Source organism: Sturnira hondurensis, unplaced genomic scaffold (genome assembly GCF_014824575.4).
Source record: "Sturnira hondurensis isolate 20B ecotype Veracruz unplaced genomic scaffold, ASM1482457v3 Scaffold0021795, whole genome shotgun sequence".
In the NCBI taxonomy this organism is placed as follows: domain Eukaryota; kingdom Metazoa; phylum Chordata; class Mammalia; order Chiroptera; family Phyllostomidae; genus Sturnira; species Sturnira hondurensis.
Genome location: NW_028094426.1, coordinates 1,489,292 through 1,496,486, shown reverse-complemented (window position 1 = coordinate 1,496,486; position 7,195 = coordinate 1,489,292). Strand labels below are relative to the sequence as shown.

The window sequence follows — 7,195 nt, the reverse complement described above, 5'->3', positions numbered from 1 at the left end:
CCAGAGGTCTACTGATCATGTCTCCTGGATTGCTAAGTAGGATTCACTTCCTGCTGAAGTATATCAGTGAAGCGAATAGTTAAGGAAACGAAGTCTACAAGGGTTTTCTGTTTCACAATAGCACTGGTTTCCTGAGAAAATTGCTTGACCCCAGACAAGGCATTTATGAGAATTGTTTTGTTTTAAACAACAGAGAGCTATTGTATAGCAGACATTCTTGAGATGACTTACTTTCTATACACACATGTGAGCAAATGAAACAGGGATATGAGGAGAATAAACAGGACAGACATTGAAAATGTGTACACATGAAGCACAGCATGCAGAATCTCCACCACAGCTTCCTAAGACCAATGTTACTATAAATCTATTTTTCACATTTGCTTTAATGACAATCATTAACTAATGCCTGCTTTGGGAAAACCCTATGGAGGCTACGGAGGTGGACAGGAGAGTTTCTTAATGCAGGATATTCATAACCCTAGTCTGGAAGTACACTCATGAGAAGAAATGAACGCAAGGCCAATTAACATCGATGTGCTAACACAGAGAACGAAGTATTCCGAAAGTGCCGAGGGAGGAGAGACTAACTCCAGCTGGGGTGAACACGAATGGCAGATTTACATGATCTAAGCTCAGAGCAAATTATCTGTAAAGCTGAAATGTCAGCTAACTATTTTTCAATGATAATTATTTACGACAAGATTCCATACACTTCTTTGGTTGTACGCAAGCTTACCGCAGTGCCGTTAACTGACACCCGATACTTTCCATTCTGTTTTATGACTCACATTTCTCAAAGTACTTCACAATTCCAATGCTGCAGATTTTATAAGGTGAGAGGTAAGGCAGTGAGCAGTGTAAGGGATTAAGTCCAAGGGGAGAATCTCTCTTCTTACTGAAAGTGAACAAGGGTTGGCAAGCATTTTTTGTAAAGGGCTGGATAATAAATATTTTCAGCTTTGCAGGCTGTAAGATGTCTGTTTCCATTATTCAACACTGCTACTTTAGAGCTGGAGCCGCCACGGGCAATACATGACTGATGAACACAGCTGTGTCCCAGTAAAACTTTTTAAAAATTAAATTTATTGGGGGTGACACTGGGTAATGAGATCATATAGGTTTCAAGTATATGTTTCTGTGATACATGATCTTTATATCCCAATAAAACTTCATTTACAAAAACAGGTAGAAAGCTGGATTGAGCTCACAGGCTGTAGTTTGCTGACACCTGAACTAAAAGAAAGGAAAAAGGTTATGAGCATTTCATAAAAGAGAGTACTGGCCCTGTGTTATACAATGTGGAGAGATTATAAAATACAAAACACAGTATAAAAGGCTCCAAAATCCAGTATAGTAGAGACTATCTATAAGCAAGTAATCTGAATATGATGTAAAATGGGGTGTAAGTGAGAATCAAATACTTCTGGTTTAGAAAAGCTAAAAGGTATTGGATCTGCTCACCTGGAGAGAGGAAAATGGATTGCATGAGGAGCCTGTAAAGAAATGGATGGGGACAAGAGAGCGTGAGGAAGGAACAAGGAGCCTTTAGAAAGAAGGGTTACATCTGATACATAGTAATGAGCGTGCCCCTTGTTTTCTGTCTTTGCCTTCCTGGAGCCTCACAGCTGGGTGCCCACTCTAAAATTAGTCTCTCTCTCAGGACCCATCTCGGCGGCTGTAGCTTCACCAAGGTGGCTTGGAATAAAGCCCTGCTCTTGGGGCCCAGGGTCTGGTGGCATCAGCGCTGGTGTCCTGCAGTTATGCCCCCTGAGATCCCTTCACTACACAATTTTCCATGCCCCGTATTGGTTTTCTCTTTGATAAACCTTAAGCTTTGTCTAGTTTCTCCTCCTAAGTTGCTCTGACTAATATACCCAAGTGCCCCTTTAGAAGGAGGACCCAAACCCAGCTGTTCCTCCCTGGGAGGGAGGAGGGGGGAGATCCAAGAAGGCTTAGGAAGTTGTTAGGAAGGCTTAACTGTGGAGTGAGAAAGAGTAGTTTGAAGGCCAAATATAGGAATTTGAAAAAAGAGATATAGTTAATGAACTCCTTTTCTTCCCTCCCTTTTACTTTTTGTAAAACCTGTGTACTATTCCCAGTGGAATTTTCAGGAAAAAATCTATTTCAGTAACTAACATTGTTAAATGGAGTTTTGTTTTGGGGAAACTAGAGAATAAATATACTTCTGGCATAAGGTTTAGAGACATGAAGAAAAAAGCGTACAATTGCAATTTGCAGAAAATCAGTTTATACCTTCAACTACAAAAAGAAAGAAAGACAGTTAAGACAATATCTAAGATATTGGTTCGAAGGAGTACCAAATGAACAGCTTACCTGGAGCTCATAGATGCCTAATACAGGCTGGACAGTACTTTTTACACATTACTCTGCAATACTTTACCTTTCATATACTAAAGACACCTGAGGAATGGAGAATTTTTCATGGTGGTATTGCCTGACGATTTAATGACACTGTTATTTCTGTTGAGCAGTAGTTTGTGCAGTTATTTCAATATTTTATTTGCACCTTGTACTTATTATTTAATAAAAGTGAGTAGAAGACAGAAAAATAAAAGTGCTGATCCTTGTAAAAAGTATAAAGCCATCAACTTAATACAATTGGGAAATGGGATCTAGGTAGAGGATCCGACGCGAGAAAGTGACAAATTCAAGTCCCTGGATGCCAGCCTGTGCCTAAAGGCCAGCCATGCTTGCAGCAGGGTGATGGGGTTCCAGACTGAAGCATGGGTTCAATTAAATGACTGATGTGTCTGGATTTGAAAAATAACTACTGTTATAAATGCGGCACAGAGAACTTAAGAATTATGAACATTAAAAATTAAGCAAGTGAAAAAAATAAGTAGTGGTTAACCCCAGGTAAAAATAAAGAGATGTAAAACTAAAAATGGTAACAATGATTACTCACCTCAATAGTGAAAAACAACTGCATATTGCAATACTACTATTATAATATATATATTATTATACATATAATACTATTGATTTACCCCCACACTGAGCGAATGAGAGTAGGGAAAGCAGTCCTGGCTGGGTAGCTCAGTTGGTTAGAGCATCGTCCCATATGCCAAGGTTGCAGGTTTGATCCCGGGTCAGGGCACGTACAAGAAACAACCAATGAATGCATAAATAAGTGAAACAATCAATTGATGTTTCTCTGTTTCTCTCTTTCCCTTACTTCCTCTTTCTAAAATCAATCAATAATTTTTTTTAAAAAAATAGGGAAAGTAGCATTAGAGCTTTATCCTCTACAAACAGAAGTTAATAGACTTCTAAAATTAGTTAAGTCAAGAAACAATCATATAGGCAAGTTATTTAGAAATATCCCAAAAGAAATAGATAAAAAATGAAGAGTTGTCTGTTAAGACGTATATTGGGGATTGGTAAATGGTGAAGCAGGGACTGCTGTTTTTTCATTATAAGCCTTTTTTTTTTACTTTTTGATTGGTTTAACCATATTTTTATTGTTCTGATAAAGATTTAGTTAATTTATTAAACAATACCTTTTTTTAAAAAGTCAGGTATTGGGGCCCTGGCTGGTGTAGCTCAGTGGATTGAGCACAGGCCTGCGAACCAAAAGATCGCGGTTCGATTCCCAGTCAGGGCACATGCCTGGGTTGCAGGCCGGTTCCTTGCAGGCTAACTACCAGCATGGGAGGCACAAAAGGCAACCATACATTGATGTTTCTCTCCCTCTCTCCTTCCCTGTCCCTCTAAAGATAAATAAATAAAAAATCTTAAAAAAAAAAAAGTCAGGTATTGCCCATATCATCTCTTTTACACCTTTCACCTCTTTTTAAGAAGTTTAAACTATCATATGCTGGTTTGTTTCCCTTGACATGTACATACACCAGATGATACTGATGGATATCTTGACCAATCCTACGACATTCTAACTTCTGAAGGAATATCAGAATATGGGAATCTGATAGTGGGTATTTCAAGATCTGTCTGTGGGGAGCTGTGTAGCACAGCAGCATGCCTGTTGACAGCGGGTGTTCATTTCTGCTAGTACTGCAGTCCTTCTGCTCTTCTGCTCTGAGTCTGGCCCTTCAGTGTGGACACTTCAGTTAGCTCCAAAGTCCAATACTTTCTTCTTCCCAGTTCTGGGTACTTAGGCTTGACACTATGAAAGTCTGTATCCTTCCTTGCTCAGTCTAAGCTAAGTTTCCCTTCTCATCTTTCTGGAAACCTATTTTCCTTTCCAAATTTTCCTTCAAACTATGCTTTTTCTTTTTTAAACATGCTTTACTAATTCATTCAACAAGCGTTTTTTAAGCCACTACCCCCGGTCAAATCCTATACCACAACCTGGAGACACAGAAGAATATACGGTTCCATTTAGCAGAACAAATTAACTTTCTCAAGTTACAGTTTGGATTTCTTTTTTTTTTCAGATTTTATTTATTTTCTTTTTAGAGAGAGGCAGGGAGGGAGAACGAGAGGGAGAGAAACATCAATCAGTTGCCTCTCGCACGCCCCTAACCAGGGGCTAGGCCTGCAATCAGACATGTGCCCCGACAGGGAATCAAACCAGTGCCCCTTTAGTTTGCCTTTTGGTTTGCAGGACGACATCTGACCCACTGAGCCAACCAGTCAGGGCTGGATTTCTTTTAGAGGATTAGGGTGCCGCCAGCCCTCTGGTCTTCCAGAAATATGCATGTAAAGATTGTGAGGCAAATGAAAATGGCACATACCATTATCTTATTCTAGACAGTAGTCCATCCCCTCAAATTCAAGGCTGTGATAAACTGCAGTGTTAGAGACTGAATTTTGATTCTGGCTGTACTGGAGTTTCCTACTTTGTACATCGGTAGTCAATTTTGGTAGGTAAATATTCGCTGCTGTGAAGCCACAGGTGGGACCTTATGAACCGACCGTGCATCTACTTATCCATACAGCAGACAAAAGGCAAGCACAAGACTCTTTTTAAAACATGGGCCCCAGGACCTGACCATGTGAGCCTGTCACTCTGACAGGAAGTGGGAGAGGCTGTTGGGCTCAGAAATGAGTAAGAGGACAAGACAGTAATGAGCACTGACCCTTAGCCTCCAGTAGAGGTCTAGGCCACTAGTGAAATTGGTCCAACAAATGTCCCCAACTCTGACCAATCATCTCAGTTACTCCAGAGAGGAGGAACAAAGAAAGGAGTGAAGCAAGAGGGGACAGAGTGTAGCAGAGTTTTCCTCTTCTTTGGACTATGGCAAACAAATAAAGAAAAGAAAAGGTCCCTCCGTCTTCAACAATATTCCTTACTCATGTGTCATTCTTCTTTTCCTAAAAATAATTAGAAGCACAAAGACACAGAAGTACCTCAGTGTTCAACTAGATTGTAATTAAGCATCTTTCCTGTTATTAACATGTGAAAATATTAATCAAGCGTATTTATTACATATAAATATGGCTACTCATAAAATGCAAACATCAGGAGGAATTTTTCTCAGGAGATTCTGGAGTTCAGTGTTCTGAGTCCCATAATCACATCACATAAAGTTATTGAGTTGTTTTGAGGACTGAGTGAGTTAAAATGTGTAAAGTACAATATATAGAATGGTGCCTGGCCTGCAGAGAGCCTTTGTGGTGATGGCTGTTATTAGCACTATTATTATTATTAATTTATATTTGTGTATATTACAGTCATTATCATATTTGATTTTTATAGTAACTTGTGAAGGAAGTAAAATAAGTCATATTTTAAAAACTTTTGCTGATGAAGCTAGTCAGTACACTAAGTCTGCAATTCAGATTTTCTGATTTTTAGCTTAAAACCTGTTTCCCGTTGTGGAAGGGTCTCAAGAAACAGAAAGGTCATCTTCATCAGACAGCACAGCTTCCCTCGGCATCAAGCTGCCTCTCTGGTTGGGTAATTCAAAAAGAAATGGGGGTGGGGGAAGAAATGTGGTTAGCTGGCAGACAGTGGTAGCAGTAAGTGAACTTGAGTGTTGCTTTTCGTCCTCCCTTCTAAAGTCAGTGGCATAATTATGCTTTTTTCATGGGACTTAGAAATATTTGGCTTATTGATATTTTTGGTTGGTAAATGGGGGAGAAACCAATAGTCTAGTCTCAGTCTTCTTCCCTGAAATCGGGTAATGCAGAGGCTATTTGGATGATGCAAAGTCTCATTCCCAAAGAAAGTTCTCCAGGGAAGACTGATGCAAGTGGAGTAAGCAATTTCAGAGCCACAGGTTTGTTCATTTCGGATGTTTATTACTCTCTATTTTGCTGAACTAGCTTCCTCTAATCTGTATATTTCTAATGCTATCAAGATAAATTCCCTGTCTCCAGCAGCAGGAAATACATTTCACTTTCTCTAGATATGTTCAAGGGTAATCATGAAGTTTGGGAGAGATACCCGAGACTTTTCCTGCGCAGCTCTCTGGGCCTGTGCTTTGAGCAGGGATCGGCTGGTTGATTAATTCTGAAGAACTGAGTGGTGTGCATACAAATAAGGCCTCAGAACATGGAAATGCGACATCATGGAGAATACTTTTAGGTCTAAGCTAATCTTAGGGAAATGGTGAATAATTTATTCTCCTAATTAGTTTTCTTAAAGTCTAACCAACGATTGCTATTTACCAGTAATTAGGATCTCCAGTTCAGCTCCTTTCAGAGAAAGAAATAGCGGGATGAATTTTACGCTGGTAGGGGGTAATTAAAAGGTTTTCAACAATGTTTCATTTTTATTTTTTTAAATATATTTTATTGATTATACCATTACAGTTGTTCTATTCCCCCCCCTTCATTCCCCTCCACCCGCACCCTCCCTCCCCCACCATTCTCCCCCCCTTAGTTTATAACCACATGTCTCAAGTTCTTTGGATTCTATATTTCCCCCACTATTCTCGCCCTCCCAAAAATATGGAACGCTTCACGAATTTGCGTGTCATCCTTGCGCAGGGGCCATGATAATCTTCTCTGTATCGTTCCAATTTTAGTATATGTGCTGCTGAAGCGAGCACTCAACAATGTTTTAAATTTAAAAATATATATTTACTGCCCTGGCTGGTGTAGCTCAGTGGACTGAGCGTGGGCCTGTGAAGCAAAGGGTTGCCGGTTCGATTCCCTGTCAGAGCACATGCCTGGGTTGCAGGCCAGTTCCCCAGTGGGGGATATGTGAGAGGCAACCACACATTGCTGTTTCTCTCCCACGTTCTCCTTCCCCTCTCTCTAAAAA

At 40.0% G+C, this 7,195-nt stretch overlaps 1 non-coding gene across 1 annotated transcript; it reads right to left on the bottom strand.

The window, feature by feature from the left end:
* Positions 1-6,873: 6,873 nt before the first annotated feature.
* On the bottom strand, positions 6,874-6,980 carry LOC118978508 (U6 spliceosomal RNA). Its single transcript, XR_005064723.1, has one exon. It is a non-coding gene; the product is annotated as a U6 spliceosomal RNA (small nuclear RNA).
* Positions 6,981-7,195: the final 215 nt, after the last annotated feature.